We start from the raw sequence: 27,000 nt of genomic DNA, 5'->3' as shown, positions 1-27,000 counted from the left end.
GCAGTACTCACCTGCACAGCTCGAGCAAAAGGCAGCAGGCATGGCTAGCGTCGTCGCTAGACCAAGACATGGTGGGCCAAGCAGCCAATCGGCTTCCGTGGGCGGGCTGGGGAGGCGGGAGTAGCAGAAAAAGCAGGAAGGGGAGAGCAGGGGATACGGGCACACAGGGACACGGGAAATTGTGCTATTTTTTAAAATCAGGGCCAAAATGGAGGTCGGAGCAGTGGCAGTACTCACCTGCACAGCTCGATCCTATGTACTGCACTGCCCTCTCCCCCCGATTCCCGCACTTACCCTCTCCCCCACCCCTGCATTTGCGCAATCTCAATGTCACCTGGCCTAGTAGGATCGCTGCCTCTGTCCTCCCTCTGTTTCTCCCTCCCTTGCCTTGTCGCGCCTTGGAGCACTTGTGTATAGGCGCGTTATAAATGCCTTATCATATCATGTGACATGTCTCTGATGAAGAGCTTGGTAGCCATGGTGAACCCAGGCTACACTTGCAAATATTGACTGGTGTTGCCTCCCAGCAAATGATGGCAGAATTCCTAGAAATACTACCTGCAGTCTAAAGTGAAATAGCGCAGAGAAGCACCTCCAGTTATTACTTGTGCCTCAGAAAATTATTAGGTTTTTCTTCAAGGACTGAATGTCTTCACAAACACATCCTTTCAACTTCAGGTGAAAACCTCTTTATTGGGACCCTTGAAGGGAGTGAAAAGTGGGGGATCTTCTCCCTCTCTTCATTACTGACCCTTCTGTCCACGATGCACCACGGCACAGAATTATGATGAATGTCAAAAAGAAGGGGGTCCATTTATTTATTTATTTATAGAGCGTTTAAGCCGCTGGCATCAAAACGCTGTAACAATGGGGGTCATTACGACCCAGGCGCTAATTGCGCCAACTTTACCACCATGGTGTAAACTACGTTTACACCATGGTGGATGGCGGATTTACCACCCCATTCCAAGGTGAGTGGGGCGGTAAATCCCCATTTCCCATTTTCCCTTCCCCATTCCCATTTTTGCCCCATACGGCATAATGGGAGTGGGGAAGGCGCTAATTACGCCACCGTAAATTACGGTGGCGTAATTAGCATCATGGCAGGTTAGCGCCATGGATTTTAACGGCTGCTAAAAGCAGCCGTTAAAATCAGAATAGGCGTTAAGGGTTAACGACGGCGTTAACCCTTAACGCCTGGGTCGTAATGAGGCCCAATGAAATACACAACATGACTAACAACACACAGAACAACACGCCAACCCAATAAGTCCGGCAATTCAGAGAAGAAACTCATCACGAGGCAGGAAACAAGAGCTAAGTAAAGGATTCAGAAACAATAAGACGCAAGAGTAGGATCAAACCACAAATACAGTGGTAACATGTTCCGCAACGTGGTAGCAAGAAACTGAAAGGATCTGCCACATGCAGGACTATGCGTAATACGTGTGCTGGTTAAGAGTCACTGCGAACTGGAGCGTAGGGAGCGGGAAGTGGGCTCTAAGATAGGCAGGAGCTTCCCCATACATGGTCATGGCCTGAGACTTAATCCGCTGCGCGGCTGCAACCAGAGGAGCCTAGAGATATGAGATCATCCGGCAACATTGGCCACAATCCGAGTGGCCGTGTTCAGCACCACCTGCAGCCAGGGAACCTCACAAGCGGTGCATTGCCATAATCCAACTTGCTCCCAATGATGGCCCTGGCCACGGTAGCGGCCTTGAATCAGATATGAAAGGCTCTATCTGATGAAGCAGACAGAAATAATAATGGAAAGACCCAACCGTGGCTGAAACGTGAGCACCCACACTGAGCTCAGTGTGGAGGTAACTGCTCCACTAGTTGGCTTTCCTCAATATCCAGATGGCATGAGTGCCCAGGGACATACAGTCCATAGACATGTACAAGACCTGCCTCGCCCGGGCTATCGAGTATGCCTGAGTGAATACATGGGCATCCCAGGCCTGCCTCGCCCGGGCTATCGAGTATGCCTGAGTTAATACATGGGCATCGCAGGCCTGCCTCGCCCTGGCTATCGAGTATGCCTGAGTGAATACATGGGCATCCCAGGCCTGCCTCGCCCGGGCTATCGAGTATGCCTGAGTTAATACATGGGCATCGCAGGCCTGCCTCGCCCGGGCTATCGAGTATGCCTGAGTTAATACATGGGCATCCCAGGCCTGCCTCGCCCAGGCTATCGAGTCGGCCTGAGTGAATACATGGGCATCCCAGGCCTGCCTCGCCCGGGATTTCGAGTATGCCTGAGTGAATACATGGGCATCCCAGGCCTGCCTCACCCGGGCTATCGAGTATGCCTGAGTTAATACATGGGCATCGCAGGCCTGCCTCGCCCTGGCTATCGAGTATGCCTGAGTGAATACATGGGCATCCCAGGCCTGCCTCGCCCGGGCTATCGAGTATGCCTGAGTTAATACATGGGCATCCCAGGCCTGCCTCACCCAGGCTATCGAGTCGGCCTGAGTGAATACATTGGCATCCCAGGCCTGCCTCGCCCAGGCTATCGAGTCGGCCTGAGTGAATACATGGGCATCCCAGGCCTGCCTCACCCAGGCTATCGAGTCGGCCTGAGTGAATACATGGGCATCCCAGGCCTGCCTCGCCCGGGCTACCGAGTATGCCTGAGTTAATGCATGGGCATCCCAGGCCTGCCTAGCCCAGGCTATCGAGTATGCCTGAGTGAATACATGGGCATCCCAGGCCTGCCTCGCCCGGGCTACCGAGTATGCCTGAGTTAATACATGGGCATCGCAGGCCTGCCTCACCCGGGCTATCGAGTATGCCTGAGTTAATACATGGGCATCCCAGGCCTGCCTCGCCCAGGCTATCGAGTCGGCCTGAGTGAATACATGGGCATCCCAGGCCTGCCTCGCCCAGGCTATCGAGTATGCCTAAGTGTCCATCAAGCATCGGGGTCTCTGAGCTGTGCACGGGAGGAAACCCCGACTGGTAAGTACCCAACATGTCCCCTGATTCATGGATTCTTTGCGCCGAAAAAAAAGGGATTTGTGTGCCATTCTGCCCGCAAATCCCTGTTTAACAAATGGGGATTTGCGGGCAGAACGGCACACAAATCCCGTTTTTTTCCGCGCAAATAATCCATGAATTACCCTGGAAATCTCAGTGGTAACATAGAGCTGCCACTGCACATAAGCAACGCTGAAAACTGAGAATGGTGATGGTGCGATAGTTGCCGGGGTCAGAGGGTTCAATTGAAGCCTTTCTTATGAGACCTCAGTGAGAGCTACAGGGATTGCTTGCACTAGACTCGCGCCTAGAAACACTTGTGTGCAGGTGCCTTATACACGCCACATCACATCACATCATATCATATCTAGACAGGAGGAATATTCTTTGATCATTTTGCCATGACATACAGCGTTTAGCTCTCTAATGATTCTTGTGACTTCGTTAGTGGACAGAGGCAGGAAAGGAAACTGTGGGCTCGAATTCTGCCAGTTCTCAAGGGCTCTGCAGGATTATAAATGGCCTCCAAGGGCGCTGGGTCGATATTTTGGCACTAATGATGTTCCTAATTGCAAGGATGTTTTGCTCAAAATGGTCCATGAGCTTGTTGGACCAATCCATTGAAGCAGGAGGAGCAGTGGCAATAACAGGCCCTTCCTCGAGTGGGGGTAATAACCTGAGCAGGGGTAGCAGCGGCAATAACAGGCCCTTTCTCAAATGGAGTAATAACCTGAGCAGGGGGAGCAGCGGCAATAACAGGCCCTTCCTCGAGTGGAGTAATAACCTGAGCAAGGGGAGTAGCGGCAATAACAGGCCCTTCCTCGAGTGGGGGTAAGAACCTGAGCAGGGGGAGCAGCGGCAAGGAGGGCCCTTCCTCGAGTGGGGGTAATAACCTGAACAGGAGGAGCAGCAGTAATAACAGGCCCTTCTTCAAGTGGAGTAATAACCTGAGCAGGGGAAGCAGCGGCAATAACCAGCCCTTCCTCGAGCGGGGGTAAGAACCTGAGCAGGAGGAGCAGCGGCAATAACAGGCCCTTCCTCGAGTGGGGGTAATACCCTGAGCAGGAGGAGCAGCAGCAATAACAGGCCCTTCCTTGAGTGGAGTAATAACCTGAGCAGAGGGAGCAGCGGCAATAACAGGCCCTTCCTCGAGTGGGGGTAATAACCTGAGCAGGGGGAGCAATTGCAATAGCAGGCCCTTGAGTCGGGTAATAACCTGAGCAGGAGGAGCAGCGGCAATAATAGGCCCTTCCTTGAGTGGAGTAATAACCTGAGCAGGAGGAGCAGCGGCAATAATAGGCCCTTCCTTGAGTGGAGTAATAAACTGAGCAGGAGGAGCAGTGGCAATAACAGGCCCTTCCTCGAGTGGGGGTAATAACCTGAGCAAGGGGAGCAGCGTCAATAACAGGCCCTTCCTCGAGTGGAGTAATAACCTGAGCAGGAGGAGCAGTGGCAATAACGGGCCCTTCCTCAAGTGGGGGTTATAACCTGAGCAAGGGGAGCAGCGGCAATAACAGGCCCTTCCTTGAGTGGAGTAATAACCTGAGCAGGGGGAGCAGCGGCTAACAGGCCCTTCCTCGAGTGGAGTAATAACCTGAGCAGGAGGAGCAGCAGCAATAACAGGCCCTTCCTCGAGCGGGGCTAATAACCTGAGCTGGGGAAGCAGCAGCAATAACCAGCCCTTCCTCAAGCGGGGGTAAGAACCTGAGCAGGAGTAGCAGCGGCAATAACAGGCCCCTCCTCGAGTTGGGGTAATAACCTGAGCAGGGGGAGCAGCGGCAATAACAGGCCCTTCCTCGAGTGGGGGTAATAACCTGAGCAGGAGGAGCAGCGGCAATAACAGGCCCTTCCTCGAGTGGAGTAATAACCTGAGCAGGGGGAGCAGTGGCAATAACAGGCCCTTACTCGAGTGGGGATAATACCCTTAGCAGGAGGAGCAGCAGCAATAACAGGCCCTTCCTCGAGTGGAGTAATAACCTGAGCAGAGGGAGCAGCGGCAATAACAGGCCCTTCCTCGAGTGGGGGTAATAATCTGAGCAGGGGGAGCAATGGCAATAGCAGGCCCTTGAGTGGGGTAATAACCTGAGCAGGAGGAGCAGCAGCAATAACAGGCCCTTCCTCGAATGGGAGTAATAACCTGAGCAGGAGGAGCAGTGGCAATAACAGGCCCTTGAGAGGGTGTAATAACCTGAGCAGGAGGAGCAGTGGCAATAACAGGCCCTTGCTCGAGTGGGGTAATCACCTGAGCAGGAGGAGCAGCGGTAATAACAGGCCCTTCCTCGAGTTGGGGTAATAACCTGAGCCGGGGGAGCAGCAGTAATAACAGGCCCTTCTTTGAGTGGGGGTAATAACCTAAACACGGGGAGCAGCGGCAATAACACGCCCTTGAGTGGGGGTAATAACCTGAGCAGGGGGAGCAGCGGCAATAACATGCCCTTCCTCGAGTGGGGGTAATAACCTGAGCAGGAGGAGCAGCAGCAATAACAGACCCTTCCTTGAGTGAGGTAATAACCTGAGCAAGAGGAGCAGCAGTAATAACAGGCCCATGAGTGGGGTAATAACCTGAGCAGGGGGAGCAGCTGCAATAACAGACCCTTCCTCGAGTGGGGGTAATAACTTGAACAAGAGGAGCAGCAGTAATAACAGGCCCTTGAGTGGGGTAATAACCTGAGCAGGGGGAGCAGCGGCAATCACAGGCCCTTCCTCGAGTGGGGTAATAATCTGAGCAGGGGGAGCAGCGGCAACAACAGGCCCTTCCTCGAGTGGGGTAATAACCTGAGCAGGGGGAGCAGCAGCAATAACAGGCCCTTGAGTGGGGGTAATAACCTGAGCAGGAGGAGCAGCGGTAATGACAGGCCCTTCCTCGAGTGGGGTAATAACCTGAGCAGGAGGAGCAGCGGCAATGACAGACCCTTCCTCGAGTGGGGTAATAACCTGAGCAGGAGGAGCGGCGGCAATGACAGACCCTTCCTCGAGTGGGGTAATAACCTGAGCAGGGGGAGCAGCGGCAATAACAGGCCCTTCCTCGAGTTGCGGGTAATAACCTGAGCAGCAGCAGAGATTTAAACATAGGGGCCAGTCTTTTAATTGGTATTACTACAGAAGATTCTAGATGTAATAACACGAGTACTTATTACTTTACCAGTCTATGTCCAACCATAAATGGAGCTGATGTTTGCGATTGTAAAATAACTCGCTTAATACCCAGAGGTTTTCTAAGCGCGGATCCGAGTATCAAACCTGTGTTGCTCCGTGTAGCCTTGATTCCTAGGTGAGCACGTTGCCCCTGAGCTATCCTCCCGAGACGAGTTAGTACGTCTCCGGTCCATAGTCCGACGCTTCTCATGGGCGGGGCCTCTGCAAGAGCGGCTGCACCACCCGGGGACTGCTTATCATTGGGGTCTGTACAGCCTGCATTCAAGCCCCTAGAACAGTAGGAATTTGAATACTGATGCAAACAGACTGTCAAGGAGGCGGCATGTAATCACCACATGCTGTGATAATAACGAGAATATATTAATTACCGCCTGTGGTAATGGTGGGGTAAAACCCAGGAAGCTTATACAAAGGACAAACACCTTTTTTATTAGTGTGTCATAGTTCACAATGAAACTTTTCACACACATTTAAAAGACAGGAAAATACCAAGTACATGTAAAATGCGTTAGCACTAGAAGTACAGGAGCCTGTCAAGCAAAGACCTAACATGGTATCGGTTTTGCTTATAAGTGCCTGTGCTTTTACAGCTTCTTTCTTAAATCCCCCTTGCCTTCATTTATAGTGATCAAATGAATAGCGTTTAGAAAGCTTCATGGTATGGGTAGTGATAGTTCCCACAACCCCCCACACCCTACTATAGGTTGCCAGAAGGCCTGCATGTTCACCCAGCCTATGTGGGCGACAGACTTCTTAAAGGGTTGGCATCTTGGAGACTGAAGGTATCGGCACTCAATGACCCAGTCAAGCACATTTTCCACGATTCCCAACCCTTAGTCAAATTTGCAGGAATTCTTAGATGTGAGCCCTCTGCTCCTCGTTTGCTGTATTTCACCTCAGCTGTGCTCGCAAATGTGAGTTTGGTATACTGGAGAGGGACTTTGGAGTGATCCCCTGGCTTCCTGAATACCTCAAAAGATGTTTATGTAATTTATATTTTTATATTCCCCCTGTAGACCTCTGGGCTCCCCTGGCACCAACTCCCTGTGTGTAAATCGTTTTGCTAAAAGAGGGAAGGAGGTCGATCACTTTCCTCAACTGGATCCCTGCTTTGGAACAGCCTCCACCTCCCTCTTTGTCCTGAGCAGGACTTCCCTAAAATTCCGGACAAACCTCAAGACCCTCCTCTTTACCTCCTCCTTCCCTCCCTCTCTCCTCTGCTAATCCCACACTTGCTTGTTTGGTGTTCAGGGCCCTTATGCGTCCTCGGGCCCTGACCTCTCACACAAAATCTTCTGCTCTTCCTTAGGTTGTGTGGACTGGGAGTTGGGTGGTCTGACCCTATTCTACTGGAGCAAGAGCCAACTCTTGTGTGTGTGGACTGGGAGTTGGGTGGTCTCACCCTATTCTACTGGAGCAATCTCTTGTGTGTGTTGTTAGGCAGAATCATATGCGGTACCCTTTGGGAACACCACACACAATTAAGACTACAAGTGACAGTACAAATTCACCTTTGATACAAGCCTGTACTACACAGTAAAGTGGTAGCGATGGCTGAGCAGCCAGACATATCTCAAGAGTAAAGTGAGCAGTATCAGAAGTTACACAAAGGACAGTAATTGCTATGGTTCAAACAAACACTGACTCAAGGTTTCTGAGTAAAAGAATATACATTTATTTACACATCAGTTATAAAACATTTCCCTATTATCAAGCAGTTGAAAAATCACAATCTTAATACACCACACCACACCCAATGAATTCTGGACAAGTTAAGCTCAAAATGAGGTGTGAGCAAAATGGCACTCCAGCAATTTAAAAGGGAGGGAAAGACAAAGTTAGACTAATGTTGAACAGCACCAAGAAGTAAGTAAGCAGGGCAATATAGAAAAGCCAACTACAGTGAGGAAATTAAATCAAGAGGCCTGGGCCAAAGTCAATGGACCAAAGTCTTTGCAGAGGATCACACAGTTCAGAGTAGTTTGCGGTTAAGTCTTTGCCAAGAGTTCAGAATGAAGTTGGTCAGACGAAAAGTGACTTTAAAGAATAGAGAAGGACAAGCCCTTAGATTGGCAAAAGATTTCAAGCACTTTTACAGTGGTCAGACGGAACGAACGAAAGGATTTGAACAGTACCTTAAATGAAGAAGGCTGTAGCCGAGGCAGACGTTCCTGGCAGGTGCTGCAGGCTCACGGTTCCTGTAGCGACTGTCGGACTGACACAAAGTCAGAAGACTGGAGGGTCCTGCACTGCCCAGGGAAGAAACCAGTCGCTGAGCAAAGCAACAAATTAAAGGTGCGCTCCTTAAAACCCAAGCAGGGCCGGTTCTCCTGGCTCTCCGGTTCACTGTAGCTGTGCACAGCAAATTCGACCAGAGGAGGGAGGCCTGGCTTGCAGTTTGGCAAACTGGTTGGTCCCACCAGCTCAAGGGGAGAAGATTCCTTGCAGATCTTCCCTGTCGTTGAAGTTTGGAGATTCGGACCCGCAGCAGGGCTTCACCGGGAGGTTCAGGCGTGGTAAAGGTCCTCTTCTGTCAGCTTCTCTTCGGTTCTCTCGATTCAGTACGAATCTGCCTTCTCAGTCCCAGAGATCTGCTTTTTATGCATTTTTCCCCCATTAGCCCAGCCTGGCTGTCAATCGCACCGCAGGGTGGCTGTCCCACCGGAACAGTCACCAAAGCCAATCAGATCAGAGTGCGACATGGGCCTCCCTCACATCCTGTCCCCCTCAGACATTCAGGCGCCTAAGGAGGGATTCTGTGCAGAAGCCCGCCAAAGGTCAGCAAACAAAGGAACCAAGCCTTGTTTGGCGCGCAGAGGAAAACACGAGAAATACTTTTACAAAAAGAATGGTGAATAAACCCAACCGGAACCAAATAAAAGTAAATGTGGTCCAGCAGGTGAGGCTACCAAGATAGCCTAAAACAGTACCAAGGCTATTTAAATAGACTGGGGTAGAAAAGATAGGGTAGATACGACTGCCACCAGCAAAATCTTCATGAAAAGTGAACTTAATAATGTTCCATGAGAAACAGACAAAAAGGGTTAACTATTAACCCTTTCCAGAACTCTATGTAAGATAGTTTGTACTGGGTCTGTGGATTTAAAAACACTAATAAAGTCATTGGCAACTTTACATGTTCTGGGAGACAGTGGTCAGTCCCAGAAAATGGAGTTTGAAGTGGGAAGTCTGAAAAAGACAAGCCTGTGTCACTGCACTGAAGGTGCTGTGTGACACACAGTAAAAAGATAATGGGGCTGATTCATGGAATTATTTGCGCCGGAAAACGGGTTTTGTGCGCCATTCTGCCCGCAAATCCCCATTTGTTAAACAGGGATTTGCGGGCAGAATGTCGCACAAATCCCCGTTTTACGGCGCAAATAATTCCATGAATCAGGCCCAATGCCTATGGAGTAGGTGAGGCTCCACAGTCTATGAACACACACATGTTAAGCACACACAGCAACACACATGTAAGAGTGGGAAAAAAGGCTCACACTCTTACCAGGTGAAAAAATAAATCCTAGAAATCCAGCAAAGCTGCTGAAGGACTCACTAGGTAAGGGACATTAGCCATTCTGGAGAATTCTCCCTAACACTCGCCCACCCCCCCAGACTAAGGGACAGGAGGATTGAATCCACTCCTGGATGAGTCTCATACCTCTAGTCGGTTATGCACATCCTAGAGAGACCATCAGCATTTTGGTGGTGACATCCTGACCTGTGCTCAATGGTGAAATCAAACCCTTGCAGGCACTGGTTTAACAGGGGCCCCCGCAGCCCCCGCGGTGCAGGGGCCCCGCCAACACATGTCCTGGGATGGGCCCCCACTTGTAGAAAAAAAAGAAAAATATTTTTTTTTACAAAAAAAAATATTTTCGAATTCACTCTGCATTCATAAATGAATTATTTCTGTAACAGAAATAATTTCTTTATGAAGGTAGAGTGACTACAATAAGAAACTTTCTTTTTGAAGTCCGAGGGCTGTGCCCTTCCCATGGCATGGAAGACCCTAGGCTGGAGGCCTCCATGTCATGGGGGGAGCTCTATGACTTCAAAAAGAAATAGTTTATTTTTGAAGTCACTGCCTTCACAAAGAAATTATTTCCGTTATGGTTCGGTCCTTAACGGAAATAATGTCTTTATGAGGTCAGAGTTTCAAAAAGAAACAATTGGCCTCTTGCTACCAGCAGGTTCCCCTGGACCCATAATGATTTACCGGTGCCCGACTTCCCGGTAACACCGGGGGATTACAACCCCAGCGGTCTGGGAAGTCAAGCGCTGGCAAATGCTAAATCCCCATTTCCATAATGTCTTATCGGACCCTATGGGAATGGGGACCACAGAAGCACCAGCACTGTTAATAATGGTGCCAGTGCTTCTGTGAAAACTATGCGGGTGGGTGCCGCTCTGCCCAGCAGATCTGACCTACCGGGCAGGATGGCAACCGCCCGCAGAGCTGTAGTATGCCGGCCCAGAAATAACGGTAAGCTTACCAGCACTGTTGTTTCCAGTCTGGCATAGTTGTAATGAGGCCCAATTTCTTTTGAAGTGTTAGGGCTCCCCCTCAACCCCATGACGTGTGCGCGTGTGTGTGTATGGTGAAAGGGTGCACACTTTAATGTATGGGTGGGTGCCTGGGTATATATGCCTGTATGGTGAAAGGGTGCACACGTAAATGTACAGGTGGCTGCCTGGGTGTGCCTGTATGGTGAAAGGTTGCGCACGTAAATGTACAGGTGGCTGCCTGGGTATGCCTGTATGGTGAAAGGGTGCACACTTAAATGTATGGATGGCTGGGTGTGTGTTTGTGTATATGGTGAATGGTGTGTGTGCTTGCGTTCAGGGGCACAACAAAACCTACATTTCGGGGGCTAACCCTTCAAATGTTGGGAGAGGCGCTAACTTCATGGGCGGTGGGGGAGGGGCAAACTTATTTGTTTGGGGCATCTAATGTCTTTACGCATTTTATTCTATTATATTTTATTCTAGTGCAGCTTCAATGTTACAAGCAATCAACTCTATCCTTTACAGTTGAAAGTGCCCACTTATGGACTGCTGTGAGAATGACTGGACTCCTGTTCCCTCTCTACCCTTCCAATCACTCCCATGGCATGCAAGTACTAAACACAAATCACGATTTCAATTGCCTAAAAAATGTGGCATTTGAATGCAGGTACTAACAGTGAAAGGCTTTATGTTAGTAATTGCTGGGTTCTTGTTAACACCGAAAACCAGGTGCCGTTTAACATCTATGTCCTGTTCTGTCTGGCAACTGCTCTGAAGGTTGGCCAGGTCGAGTCAACATAGCCCAACATTTCATGGGGGGGGTGCTGAATCCCATTCAACTCAATGGTGTTGCACCAATACTTGTGTTGAATGCCTGGATTACTTATTGGTAATCTTCATTACACCTAGCTCTATTCTTCCTCGTCCCAGTGTGTATGAGATAGTACTTGTGTATAAGGCACTCTGCCTCATACACAAGTACTGGGATGAGGTAAAGGTACATGGAGGTAATGCCTGACTTAGCAACTGGTAATCTTCATTACTCCTAGTCCCACTCTTCCTCATCCCAGTACTTACCTATAAGGCAAGGCGCCTCAACCGTAAGCTCTGGGGGAAGGAAGAGGGACGTGTAGGTAATTCTGGCCCAAGGAGCTGATTTTGGAGGTTGGGGTGGGAGAGAGAGGGGATGTGTGGGGGGGGCAGGATTGTACGACACATCATAATGGCAGTCCATGTCCAGGCTAAGCAGGCATGATATGTGGTATTAGTGGCTAGAGAGGCATTTTGGTGCAGCCAGTCTAGTCATTCCTCAGTTTGGTATAACTTTTTTTTAACTGGGCATTTCTGATAAAGCAGACCTGTTAAGTGAATTACCTGGCTAGACTACCATTTGGTTCCTGCTAGTCTAGCTGTTTCTTACTGCAGCATTGTATATTGTTCTGGGCATCTGTGATCAAATCATATGATATAAGTTTTTATAACGCGCCTGCACACAAGTGTTTCTAGGCGCGACAAGACAAGGGAGGGAAGATAGAGGAAGGACAAGACAAACGATCTTACTAGGCCTTGTGTCATTCAGATCATGCAAGTGCGAGAATGAGAAGTGCAAGGGGAAAGGGAGGGGGGAAGTGCAAGGGAGAGGGGAGGGAGAAACAGGGCAACAATGCTCTGAGCAAGTGCAGCCAGGGCAACACGGCTCTGGGTAGTGCAAGGAGCACAAGGGACTATAGGGTCACAGTTACAGCCCCTAAGTGCATGGTAGGCCCAGAGGCAGTGCAAGGGTGACTGATCAAGAATGAGTCTGGACTCAGTGAGACTCTGAGGGTAGCCAAGCAACCAGTCGGTACAGCAGACAGGCAGGTGAGGTAGGCCAGCAGGGGAGGGAGAGAGAGGAAGCAGAGGAGAAGAGTAATGTTTTGAGCTGCTTCCGGAACTTCAGGTGGTCTGGCTCAAGTTTGAGAGGGGCAGGGAGGCTATTCCAGAGGGAGGCACCTGCAGAGGAGCGAGATCTACCCCCCACTCTCTGCCTGGAGAAGTGTCTAACCCTTAGAGAGTTGTAGGTAGCTGAGCAAAGGGCTCGAGAAGGAAGATATTTTGCAAGAGAGCGTTGGATGTAGTGCAGGCCCCGGGCCCAGAAAGCCTTGTGGACAATGCAAAGGGTCTTGAACTTGATATTTGCAGCAACTGGGAGCCAGTGGAAAGATTTCTGGGCTGGAGAGATACGATCCCTCGGCTTGAGGCCAAGGATAAGTCTTGCAGTCCGGTTCTGGAATAGTTACAGAGGCTGGAGAGTAGAGGAAGGCAGATAGAGAATGAGGCTGCTGCAGTAGTCCAGCCTAGAGAGAACCAGGGCTCTAGAGACAGTGAACTTCTGGGGGAAGTGTGAAAGGGTAGAGTCCCTTTGAGGAGGAGCAGCTGGTAGTGGGACTTCTTGGCGACGTCCGAGATGTGAGGAGAGAAAGAGAGAGTGGAGTCAAAGGTGACACCAGGGTTCTTTGCTTCACAGGAAGGCGAAGGAAGAGGGCCCAAGGCGGGCGGCCAGAGTGAGAGAGGGAAAGCAGGGGCAGGAGTCCAAATGAGAAGGATCTCCATCTTACTGAAATTAAGGCAGAGATCGTTGGAGGCACACCAATCCTGAATCGCGGATAGACAGTCGGGAATGAGCGAGAGAGGAGAGGAGTCTGAGGGGAACCTGAAGGAAAGAGGAGTGTCATCCGCATAACACTGAAAGTTAGAGGAGAATGTAGAGATCAGGTAGGTCAAAGGGGCCACATAGAGGTTGAAAAACCAGAGTGAGAGGATGGAGCGGAAAGAAAGGGACCAAGTTGGACCTGGGAGGGGCAGTCCAAGAGGAAGGAGGTCAGCCACCCAAGGGCCTGTTTCATGATGCCCAGGTTCTCATGGAGTCGATTGATCAGGATGGATCAGGATGGCGTGGTTGACCGTGTCGAAAGCAGAGGAAAGATCAAGGAGGATGAGGACAAAAGGAATGCTGGAATCAAGGTTAGAGAGCATATCTTCACAGGTGTTCAGGACAGCAGTTTCCATGCCTCTGGCAGCTCTGAAGCCAGACTGTTGGTCATGGAGAAAACAAACAGGAGAGTAAGCTGGGAGATGGCCAGCTTTTCCAACAGTTTGCCCAGGAAAGGGGTGATGGAGATTGGGCGATAGTTTGGCAGGCAGGCAGGATCAGCAGACGGCTTGAGGAGTGGGTGCATAAGGGAGTGCTTAACGGGAGAGGGGAATGTTCCAGTGGCTAAAGAGTGATTACAGAAATTGGTCAAGGCTGGAGCGAGGGTGTCAATATGGTTCTTGATGTTTCTGGTGGAGCAGGAGAGCACCTGTTTGGATGACACTTTCATAGATAGGACTTGTCTAGAAACTTCGTCAGGTTTTATCAGAGAGAAAGGAGGAAGAGAGGTAGAGATGGCCAAAGGGGGGCCGAGAGAGGAAGAGGAGATGGAGGACAGGATGTCCAGAGTTTTAGCAGAGAAGTGAGATGACAGAGCCATACAGAGGGCCTGGAAGGGAACAGGAGAGGTAAAGAGCGCAACAGGATTTACCAGTTCTTTTCAGCTTTTAAAGAGTTTGGCCGCGTTGTTAGAGGCCACAGAGACACAGGCTTGAATGTGTGTTCTCTTCTTGATGAGTGTTATTGCTTCGACTGGCATTTTGGTGCACCAGTCTAGATATGTCTAAATGTGGCCTGGCAAGCTTTACTATATTGTTATTACGTGTCTGCACTGGTCTACATTGTGCAGCCAGTTGGACATGTTTTCATTGTGGCAACACATTAATGTTCGTGTGCACTGTTGGTGACTTTCATCCATTGGATTGGTGTTACCCTACAAAACAATTGTAAACACTCTGACTTTTTAGCCAATTTTTCTCAGAAAGTGTGCTGTATATTATATTAAAACACATATTTATATCTTTCTCCTAGTGCAGTGTGCGGCATAGCCCTTAAGCAGCACGTTCATGCGTATTGCACAAGTGTGATAATCATAATCTAGGCCGGCCCAGAGTGTGGCGCGACCCTTGATTTGTTGCTGAGTTGGGGGGCCCCTTCAGCATAGCTCGCAGGGGGCCCCCACATTTTGTGTTACACCTCTGCTTGCAGGCAGATTGACCATATTCAAAGTGTTGGGTTCTCCCCTTTCATTTGCATTAACCATCTCAAGGGTTGGTGGTCTGTCTGAATCACAAAAGTAGATCCATACAAGTATGGTCTAAACTTAGAGACCACACAATGGCAAAACACTCACGCTCTATGGTTGCCCACCTTGTTTCTGGTTCCTTCAGTTTCCTACAGATGAAGCAAATGGGGTGCTCCCTACCTTTCTCATCCAGTTGAATAAGGACTGCACCTATACCTGTATTGGATGCTACTGTCTGCACAATGAAGGGTTGCTGATAATCAGGAGCTCTTAGGACTGGAGCTTGGCAAAGGGCTTTCTTCAGGTTTTCAAAGGCTTAGGTGCACTCCTCATTCTATCTAACCTTTTTAGGGAATTTTGGAGAGGATAGTACATTGTTTGTTTTAATATTTATAATGCGCACCAGACCCGAAGGTATCAGGGTGCAGAAGGCAAAAGAGGGTTGTTCAGCTTTGGTTACATTGCTGTAAAGTAATATACAGTATAAACATAATAAGGCAATAAGGGTAGTACAGCTTCAGTTACATTGCTGTAAAATAGCATGCATTAAATACATAAGTATTGCTATGTTATGTTATGTTAATGTGCATTTATATAGCGCCTTATGTACCATTGGCATGGTCTCAAGGCACTGGTAGGTTGAACGCCCTCGGGAACCAAAGTTCAGGTCAGTAGAGAGAATAGAGAAAGACAAAAGGTGCGTGTGAGCACCGGATATGTGTGCAGCTGGTGAGGCCTTCATGTGATAGCTGCTTCTTAGCGGTAGGTGTGGATGTAGAGAGATCAAGAGTTTGTGTTCGTTCTGGCAGGTTGTTATCCAGACCGATTTTGGCTGCGTAAGGCCTGAGGAGAACGCCTAGCTGGAAGGTGTAACCAGCAGTGTTTAGATTGGGTGATGGGGAGTATGAGGCAAAGATGGTATGAGAAAAGCTATACCGAATGGTGTCATAGTATCGCTGTGTTCTATTTGAGTGGTGGTGTAAAGAAGAGATTAAGCATGGGGATGTGAATATGGTGGTTTATTTTAGGAGCTTGAGATTGAGCCCACTCCAATATTTCCATGTACTCCATCCGTTCCATGTACTCCGACTGTTCCATGCATTACGACCGTTTCAAGTACTCAAAACTGTTCCTTTCAATGCTCTTTCAAACGTTCCATGCCCTCCAAATCATTCCATGTAAATCATGCCATTCCATGCACTCCAATTCGTTCCATGCACTCCAATCTGTTCCATGCACTCCAATCCGTTCCATGCACTCCAATCCGTTCCATGCACTCGCATTCGTTCCATGCACTCGCATCCGTTCAATGCACTCGCATCCGTTCCATGTACTCGCATCCATTCCATGTACTCGCATCCGTTCCGTGCACTTCAACCCCTTTTATGCACTCCAGGCATTGTCTGCGCTGCTTCTTTCATTCGTTCTGCTCACATTATCCTTTCTCCATGGATCATCCATCCACATACGTCATCTTCACACGTTCCATCCACTTAACTGGTTCCACCCATTTCACACGTTCCATCCACTTCGCCTGTTCCACCCATTTCACCGGTTCACCGACTTCACTGGTTCCAAACTCATCACCTGCTCATCCACCTCCTTCATCAGTTCTACCATTTCACCCGTTCCACCCATTCCACCTATTCTACATCAGTTCACCCGTTCCATCCACATACTTCATCCGTTCCATCCACATATTCCACCCGTTCCATTCACATACTTTACCCATTCCATCCACATAAGGTAGATTACATCAAGAAAGCAAATATGTAAAGTGTATACAGTTAGGGCAAGTAGTGTTATCTGAGAGTAGTGAGGTGTCAAATGTCATTTTCCTTAATCCAGTTGATAATGTTGGATCTAAAACAAAAATAGAGTAGGTCTTCTCTAAGTTTCGGTGGGAGCGAGTTCCAGTATTGGGCAGCTTTGACCGGTAAACTTCTTCCGCCAGTCTTAATGCGATTCAATCTAGGCACTAGCAGGAGGTTGGCGTTGGCTGTTCTTGAAGGGCGATTGGATGAATGTCTGGAGAATCTGGCACTGAGGTAATGTGGGGCAGCATGGTATAGGCATTTATGTGTCAGGGATGCTGTTTTGTACAGAGCCAGTTGTTAGCTCTTCTGAGGTCTGATATGTGGGCTTTCTTGGGGATGCTTAGGGCTGCTCTCAGGGCATTGTTTTGAAGAATCTGGATCTTATTGGTAATTTGTTTATTGCTCCCCACATATAAAGCATTACAATAATCCAATTTGGATAAGACAAGGGCTCTTGCTAAGGTAATGCAGTTTTTAAGTGAAATGAAGGGCTTGGCTGCTCTAATTAGCTTACAGGTGTAGGCTGTAGCTGGGGCCATGGAGCTAACTTGTTTTTTGAAGTTTAAAGTAGAGTCTAGATAGAAACCAAGGGTTTTGACTTCCTTTGCAACTGTGATGTCATTATTGTCTATTTTAAAGTTCGAGTAGAGATGGCCTAATTTATGGAGGTTAGCAGGGGTGCCGAGAAGGAGGAGTTCCGTTTTGTCATCATTCAGGCATAGACCATGGGAGGCCATCCATGCCTGGATAATGAGGTAGACTCTATTCACGAAGGCCAAATCCTTGTTGTAAATGTGTAGGTGATACCCAGGCCATCTAGATCATCAAAAAGGGGCTTCGTGAAGATGTTGTACAGAGTAGGAGAAACGCAGGCGCCCTGGGACACACCACAAGTGATGGGTATGGGGTCAGCGGCTGCTAAAGGTGAGAAGACCCGCATTGTTCTATTGTCAAGGAAGGATTTAATCCATCCTATGGCTTCTTGTGAAAAGTGAACGGCAGAGTCCAGATGGTAAAAGAGAATCTTATGGTCGACCAGGTCGAAAGCCGCAGAGAGATCAAGTAGCAGTAATAGTGTTGTTTTACCATTGTCTCTCACGGCTTTGAGGGACAATGGTAAGATATGTGCTTTGAGGTCGATGAGCGCAGTTTCCGTTCCATGTTGTGGTCTAAAACCTGACTGGTGCACTCCTAGGAGATGGTTGCATTCCAGATATTGTTGGATCTGGAGGTACGCCACCTTGTCTAAGATTTTATGCAGGAATGGAACTGTGGTGATGGGGCGATAATTTGTGGGTATGGAGGGGTCAAGTGTTTGTTATTTGAGGAGTGGGAGGACCCATGACTGTTTCAGGTTTTGGGGAATGGTGCCAGTGGAGAAGGAAGCATTTATAAGTTTGGTGATAAATGGGGAGAGGTCATGTGCAGCATCTTTTATGATTTGTACTGGGCACGGGTCGCTGTGGCAATTGGAATGTTTGAGGGTAAGGATGGCTTTATCAACTTCAAGGATGGATACATTCTTGAAGTGGAAATGGGGTGTGAGTATAGTATGAGGAATGGGAGGTGGGGCGGTCAAGGGAACGGGTGTGGCGATTTTATTTGGATTGGGTGCGAGAAGGAGTATTTCTTTTTAATTATTGATCTTGGCTTGGAGAGTCGATATTTTGCTAGATAGGGTGTTCTGAATGCTGGTGCACCAGCTTTTGTCTTTAAGGCAAGTATCAGGGGCTTGGATGGGCGTTTCTATCTTTTTGAGGATCGTGAACAATTCCTTAGTATTGGAGTTGGCTTGGGAGATGCGCAGATTGTAGGATTCTTGTTTGGCAAGGATGATCTCTTTTTTGTAGAGGGAGGCTAGTTTGCTAAGGTTGTTTTTGTTGGTGTCAGAAGGCTCTAGTCTCCAGATTTGTTCGCATTTACGTTTCTCCAGTCTGATTGCTTTCAGGTGAGGAGAGAACCAAGTATTCACGTGTTTTTTCTGTTTACTTTTTCTGACTTTCAATGGCGCTATGGTGTCTAGGGCAGATAGCATTACTTTGTTGTATTCTTCTACTAAGTTGAATGGGTCTGTGAGGGCGGGGAGAGAGTTCAAGGTGGGTATAATCAGGGGGATGAGTTTGTCGGTGGTGATATTTTTTTTTCTAGTGGGAATGGCAGGAGCCATGCTGACGGTTTGTGTGGGGGCTGTCACCTGTAGGGAAAAGGAGATCAGGTGGTGATCGGTCCAGGGCAGCGGTATTGAGGAAGTGATGGAAGTCTGGCAGTTGTGCTCTGCTATCCAGTCGAGAGTTCTACCTTTAGTATGAGTGGCACCCAATACCTTTTGGGTGAACCCTAGAACCTCAAGGGAATCGTTGATTTGCATTGCGTTCTGATCTGATGGGTCTTTGAAGCCAAGGTTAAGGTCTCCTAAGAGAAGGCAACGTGAGGAGTTTTTAAGGTTGTCAGAGAGCATATTGGTGAGATCTTCTTCAAAGGAGCCTAGTGGGCCTGGAGTTCTGTATATGAGGTGAATGGATAGAGTCTGGGTAGCAGAGATGGTCAGCTTGGCGGTGAGGGATTCACAGGAGTCTACATTTAGTGGGGGTGTGAGTCTCAGTGCTAAGCTAGTTTTTGCAATTATGGCCAGGTCTCCACATCGAGAGGTGGTGCGATCTATTCTTAGAAGGGTGTAGTCCTTGGGAATGGCTAGCATGATTGCTGGGCCGGCTGCTGAGTGCAGCCCGGATTCAGTGATAGCAAGGAAATCCATTTTTTTCGTAAGGAGAAGGTCAGCTATTTTGGTTGCGTGGGCCACCATAGAGCAGGCATTGATTGGCCCTCCTTTTATGTTGGTCTGTGTGGGCTCCAAGGGTAGTGCCTGGGTGTTGGGGTACCGCCTAGGTTGGGTGTTGCGGTCTCGATAAATTCGACTGTTAAGTTGGAGTGGGTGCTGCGTGTTGGTAACTTTGTGAGAGGGGGCTTTGGAGTGGGGCTGCTGGCCTCTTAGGTTTCTATTAGGGAGAGGATATGCGATTTTGGTTCATACATTTTGGGGAGTCTGGCACAGATTTTGAGGTTTCTTTGGAGGAGACAACAAGGTCTTGTAGTCAGGCCATTTAGACAAAGGAGTTTGTTGTGGAGTGTTGCATATGCATGCATTGGTGAAAGCATGGTATAGTCTAGTATCCTTAATAGATATAGGATAGTCCTCAGTAGGACAGTGTAGGTCAGAGGCCTATACATAGTTTGTGTGTGACGTGGCTAGCTAGTGGTAGGTGTGGGATTAAGGTAGGTTCAGGTATGCACCAATATCAAAGTCAGGGTAGGCGCAGATGCATAAATATCTAGTTTCAAGATGGGCATAGATACCTTGATGCAAAACTGATGCAGTGGTCACAGAGGCAAGGGTCAACATGGGCATAGGAGCTAGATTCAGAGTATGCACAGCAATCCAGATTTGAAATGGGCACCAACACACAAATGTCTAATTCAAATAGGCACAGATGCAGAAATACCTAAATTCAAAATAAGCACCCCCAAATGCATAGATATCTATGTTCAAGATATGCAGAAAAGTTACAGCAGTTGCAGAGGCTGGGGTCGGCATAAACACAGGAGCTAGGTTCAGGTGTGCATAGCTATCTAGATTAAAAAAAGGGACAGATGCACAGGTATCTCAAATTGAAGTAGCACCAATGCAAAAGTGTCTAAAATCAGAGTAGGCGCAGGTTCCTAAATGCAGTAATGTTAGCGTGGTCACAGTGGCCATAAGGCTAGGGGCGGCATGAGCACAGGGCAAGGATTAAAGCATGCATAGCTGATCTAGATTCAAGGTAAACACAGAAGCCTATAAACAGTGCAATTACATTGGTCACATTGGTGTCACGCTTGGGGTCATCAAGGTTACAGCAGGGCTAGGTACAACGCATTTACAGTAGCTAGATTGACCAGACATGTATGATAAGCAGTGAATACTGAGAACAAAATATGGGAACAAGCAAGCAGATAAGTCTAGAAGCATTGAAGCTTCGACACATTTATCAGGGTTTCCCTGAATAAAAAAAAAGTCGGAAAAAAAAAAGTCTAGATACTATTTCCAACAATTGGTCGGAATGCAGTCTACAGCAGTGGGGCAAACTCAATTCTCGGCAGAAGGCTGGATGCACTTATTAACAAAGGGCATGGTTTATTTTTTCAACAGTAGGGCTAAAAGAGGATCTTGTGTTAAATACAATTATCAACAGTGGGCCAGAGGCATATCACCACAGAGGGACTAAAATCGATTAGCAGTGTGGGGAGGGAATACAGTTATCGCGCTAAAAGCTATTATCACTTGTGGGTTTGAAATACTGAACAGATATCAACAGTGGCCAATAGATGAGTAGTGATCATTGGGACTCCTCTGGGCATACATGCTTACATACATTGTGGGTAGAGTGCTCTTAATCAGTAACTTACTAGTGGATACTGATTGTAGTATATCGAGCGGGCATGGCGATTCGTGGATGGCTGGGAGAAGTCCCTGAAGGTGCTAAACGTGCGCGTTGTTCGGTGATGATGGATGCAGTGCTGAACCTGGTAGAAAGATTTTGGTGAGAGTGTTCCTGGCGCCCTCTGGAGAACAGGGGCAAACTGGGCCTTTTGATGGCCTTCTGCTGCACCGGCGTTTCCACCTACAGGCGATTGTAGAATGAGGATAAGGCTTCTAGTCTCCTAGCAACGGAGCAAAGCCAGCCTCGTTTTGGCGCCGTGATGTGCCCACCATCTTAGAAGCAGGCAGGTTGTTAAAAATGAGATGCACGTGAGTAAAACTTTCGGAGGGCCTCACCCAGAGTTGAATATGGTCCCATAGTTCTCAATGAAATTCCTGTAGTGCACAGTGAGACATAGGAAGGCTCTCACTTGGGTTTGAGTAGTAGGGGTGGCCCAGTTTTTTACAGCTTGTATCTTGCTGGGCAATGGCCTTATTTCACCTCCTCCTACCTCATGACCACTTTGCTCTGACTAATTTGACACTTACTTGCCTTTATGGTCAGATGGGCCTGCTCAAGAGCCTGCAAAACATATCCTAAGTGATCACATGTTCTTTCCAAGTAGGGCTGAACACTGCAATGTCATCCAAGTATGCCATGCAGAAGTCCTCCATCCCATTCAGAACTTGATTGACCATCCTTTGTAATGTAGTAGGTGCATTCTTTAATCCAAATGCATAACCTTAAACTGGTAGAGGCCTGCTGAGGTTGAGAATGCAGTTTTCTCCTTGGCATGGTCTGTCAGGGCTATTTGCCAATAGCCTGACGTCAGATCAAATGTACTGAGGTACTTGGCTGCACCAAGTTTATCCACCAGTTCATCTGACCTTGGTAAAGGGTGGGCATTAGTCCTTGTGACTGCATTTAGAGCTCTATAGTCCATACAGAATCTCAACTCCTTGGATCCTGCCTTTGGTACTAGAACAATTGGACTAGACCATGGACTTGTAGAGGGCTCTATAACCCCAAGATAAAGCATCTTGTTGACCTCTCCTTTGATGTGGGATCTCACATGTTCTGACATTCTGTAGCCTCTGCTTTTCACAGGTAAACAGTCACCAGTGAGAATATCATGCTGGCCCCAAGGGGTCAAGCCTGGTGAGAGTGAAAACAGGGAGGCAAACTAATTCAACAGAAACTTGCACTCATCCTGCTGTTCAGATGTCAGACTAGAAGAGAGATTGACTCCTTCTATGTTCTCATCCAAAGGTTGGCCTCTGAGTAGGTCAGGTGGAGGTTCACTCTCCTCCTCCTCTTGAGCTGAAGCTATAAGCAAATCTCCCACTTCTGGTCTCGAGACATATGCCTTCAAACGGTTGGTATGAAAGACTCTGGGAGCCTCCTTAGGTCCTCCTAAATCCACCATATAGTTCACCTCTCCAAGTTTTCCCACAACCTTGAAGGGTCTTATCCATTTGTCCTGCAAGGCCCTCTGCCTTTTTGGCACCATAACTAGTACAAACTGGTCTTGAGTAAACTCAACCATGCTGGCCTTCTGGTCATGCCAATGTTTGACCAGCGCCTGACCTGCTGTTAAGTTATCACTAGCTTCTGCCATCATGTGTGACATTCTCCTCCAGAGACCTATCACATAGTCAGTCACTGTGACTGGCTTGGGGGAAGGAACACTCTCCAACCACTCCTTAATCACGGCCAATGGACCTCTGACTGGATAGCCATAGAGAAGTTCAAAGGGACTGTAACCAACTCCCTCCTGAGGGACTTCTCAATAAGCAAAGAGAAGACGTAGCAGTAGAGGGTCTCACTTTCTTTTAAGGAGTTCCTCTAACACACCTTTCATGCTTTTCATAGTACGATTAAACCTCTCTACCAGTCCATTTGTCAGTGGACGGTAGGCTGTAGAGCACTTGTAAGGGGAGAAACAATGTCGATGCCCACCCTCTCAAAAGGAACTCCCACCACTGGGAGAGGCACCAGGGGTGCCACATTCCTGGCTCCACTCTTGCAAGAGATTTGGCAAGTGTGACAGCTCCTACAGAATTTGTCAACTTCTGAACCCATATTAGGCCAGTAGAAGTATAAGGATAGCCTTTCCTTGGTCTTTTTGAAACTCAAATGACCAGCCAAAGGTCTCTCATGGGCCAACTGTAGGAACTGGAGTCTATTTTCTAGGGGTACTACAAGTCTTTTGCAGTCCCCTGGGATTGACTCAGTCGGTTCACTGTAGAAGAGGCATCTTCCCAGCTGAACCTATGCTTCCCAACTTCTTGCCCATCAAGTTGAGAAGCTGCCTGTAGACGAAGACCTTCAAGAGTAGGACACTCTCTTTGTCCTCTGCTGAATTTTGCCCTGTTGGGTCCACCTTCTGCCAGTAAAGACTGCAGCTCAGGATGGTCAACAGGGTCAAGATCTCCAACTAAAACAATGGGCCTCATTAGGACCCTGGCGGTAGGGGCTGCCGCCGATAATTAAATATTACCGGGTCCATGGAATGGGTAATTACCGGGTCATGCCGACCTTGGCGGACCAGGTAATTGCCCATTCCATGGACCTGGTAAAAATAAATCCCCATTCCCATTTGAGCCCCATAGGGCCCAATGGGAATGAGGAGGGAGCTAACAACGGGCCCGTTGTTAGCTCCCTGGTCCCCATGCGGGACCCGCAAAGGATGTCTGGTCTGACCAGACATCCAGAGCGTGTCCCACAAGGGGACCTCCTAATAGGGCGGAATGGGTTTTACAGCGCCGTCACCTTTCCCGGCGCCGTTAAACCCATTCAGCCTGCCTCGTAATGAGGCCCAATGTCTTCCTCCAGATCTGACTCTTCAGAAACTGGATCAACCACACAGGGTTGTACCTCTCACTCTGCCTCAGCAGGTGGAGGAGTCACAGGTGTGACTTTGGACAATCTTGGTAGCAGTGAGCAACTCCTGTGGACTGGGAGTGATAGTTTCCACTACCGACTCCTCTGGAGAGCCTCTCAAGGTCCTCTCCCTTGCAGGCCTAGTGAGCTCCCGTTTCCTTTTACTGGGAGGCCTGGGGGTGCTGGACACAACTCCCAGAGTTTTCAGGTCAATTCCCAACAGGACTCTCCCAGGCACTTCACTCTGCACACTAACAGGTATCTTGATAGTCATATCATTACACTGGATGAGAGCTGGTAACTGGGGAAGCATTTGCACAGGGCCTCCAGCTAACTTGGTGAGGTGTTTGGGTGCCTTAGCAACATCATCCACCTTAAAAAATGTTTCATCAACCACAGTTATGCTGGCTCCAGTGTCTCTGATGGCAGGAGTCTCCTGGCCATTCACAAGAACACTATCTTTATAATACTCTTTAGTATTATCTTCGATGGAATTATAGACATCTAAATTCTGATGTTCCCACAAGCCCAGGGACACTAATGAAACACTAGCTGAGACTCTCATGGGTTCATCAGCCAGTAGGTGAAAGTTTCTACTTGCCATAGGTACTTCTTCCTCTGGGGAGAAGTCTATGGAGACAGTGTGGACCCCTGAAGGTTTACCCTTATATCTGGGATCCCCTTTCACATGGCCAGTTGACCCACAAACATAACATTTCCCAAATGTTTTGATGAATGGGGGCTTGTTCTGACCTCCATCTGGTTTGGGTCCAGATGGTACACTAGCCTGATTTGGTTTCCCTTGTGGTTCACCCTTATGTTGCTGTTTGGGGCCCTCTTTTGGATTGCAGGTATTTGAATTCTCCTCGTTATCATTCTTTGGCTGCTTTCCCTCATCCTTCTTCTGAGTTGCCCCAGAATCCTTGTGAGTAGCCCTGTTGGCAACCCACAAGTCAGCAGCCTTAGCTAACTTCTTTGGATCTATCTCCTTAGAATCAGACCAGTTCTGTCTGAACTCAGGAGAGCAGGTATCATAAATTGACTCCAACATAACAAGATTTATCATATCTTAATAAGTGTTTACTCTGTAACCCTTAACCCAACCATCTAAGTGTTTCAAACATGCACATACCCAGGTAGCCCAAGGGGTACCATCATCCTTTGTGTGGGTCCTAAACCTCTTAAGGTACTGGGAAGGGGTCTTCCCAAATCTAGCAATTGAAGCTATCTTCACACACTCATAATCCATCCTATCCACCTCCCCCAACTCCATCACAACATCAGATGCAACAGTGCGTAGCCTAGAGAAGAGCTAAGGAAGCAACTGATTACCTGTAATGTCTTGAATCCCATGGTTATATTCAAACATTGCCAACCAATCCAAAATATCAAGTTTAGCCGCATACATACCAACAATTTCTTTAGGCATACAGGGTCTCTTAGGACTGGAAGACCTAGAAGACTCTGGGAGAGAAGCATTTTCAATAGACAATTTCTTCATTTCATTTCTATACACAAGTGTTTCAAGGCGCGACGAGGCAGGGGGGGAACAAGGGGAGACAGGCAACGATCTTACTAGGCCAGGTGTCATTCAGATCGCGCAAGTGCAAGGGTAGAGGGGAAGGGAAAAGTGCATGGGGGAAAGGGAGAGGGGAAAGTGCAGTACAGGGTTATAAGCATACAGCATACAGGATAAATAACAAGGGCCAGCTGGTGGCAAGTGCGAGGTAAGTGCAGACAAGTGCTGGGAAGGGGGGCTGTATGGATACAGACACAGTCCCGTAGTGCAGGGGTTGCCGTGGAGGCAGTGCAGGGGAGAGTGGCTGGGCCGAGAACGGTGAATGGCCCAGTTGACAGTACAAATTCACCTTTGGTACAAGCCTGTACTACACAGTAAAGTGGTAGCGATGGCTGAGCAGCCAGACCTATCTCAAGAGCAAGTGAGCAGTATCAATAGTTACTCAAAGGACAGCAATTACTATGATTCAAACAAACACTGACTCAAGGTTTCTGAGTAAAAGAATATACATTTATTTACACATCAGTTATAAAACATTTCACTATTATCAAGCAGTTGAAAAATCACAATCTTAATACACTACACCACACCCAATAGATTCTGGACACGTTAGGCTCAAAATGAGGTGTGAGCAAAATGGCACTCCAGCAATTTAAAAGGGAGAGAAAGACAAAGTTAGACTAAAGTTGAGCAGCACTAACAAGTAAGTAAGCAGGGCAATCTAGAAAAGGCAACTACGGTGAGGAAATCAAATCAAGAGGCCAGGGCTAAAGTCAGTGGACCAAAGTCTTTCCAGAGGATCACACAGTTCAGAGTAGTTTGTGGTTAAGTCTTTGCCAAGAGTTCAGAACGAAGTTGGTCAGATGAAAAGTTACTTTAAAGAATAGAGAAGGAAAAACCCTCGGATTGCCAAAAGATTTCAAGCACTTTTACCGTGGTCGGACGGAACAAACGACCGGATTTGAACAGTACCTTAAATGAAGAAGGCTGTAGCCGAGGCAGACGTTCCTGGCAGGCCCTGCAGGCTTATGGTTCCTGAAGCGACTGTCGGACTGACACGAAGTAGGAGGACTGGAGGATCCTGCACTGCCCATGGAAGAAACCAGCAGCAGAGCAAAGCAACAAATAAAAGGTGTGCTCCTTAAAACCCCAGCAGGGTCCGGTCCTCCTGGCTATCCGGTTCACTGTAGCTGTGCACAGCAAATTCTACCAGAGGAGGGAGGCCTGGCTTGCAGTTTTTCAAACTGGTTGGTCCCACCAGCTCAAGGGGAGAAGATTCCTTGCAGATCTTCCCTGTCATCAAAGTTTGGAGATTCGGACCCGCAGCAGGGCTTCACCGGGAGGTTCAATCGTGGTAGAAGTCCTCTTCTGTCAGCTTCTCGTCGGTTCTCTCGATCCAGTGGCAATTCTGCCTTTTCAGTCCCAGAGACCTGCTTTTTATGCAGTTTTCCCCCATTCACACAATCTGGCTGTCAATCACACAGCAGGGTGGCTGTCCCGGTGGGACAGTCACCACA

Source organism: Ambystoma mexicanum, chromosome 1p (assembly GCF_040938575.1).
Source record: "Ambystoma mexicanum isolate Mex_15411 chromosome 1p, UKY_AmexF1_1, whole genome shotgun sequence".
Taxonomy (NCBI): domain Eukaryota; kingdom Metazoa; phylum Chordata; class Amphibia; order Caudata; family Ambystomatidae; genus Ambystoma; species Ambystoma mexicanum.
Note: the sequence above shows the minus strand (reverse complement) of the source record.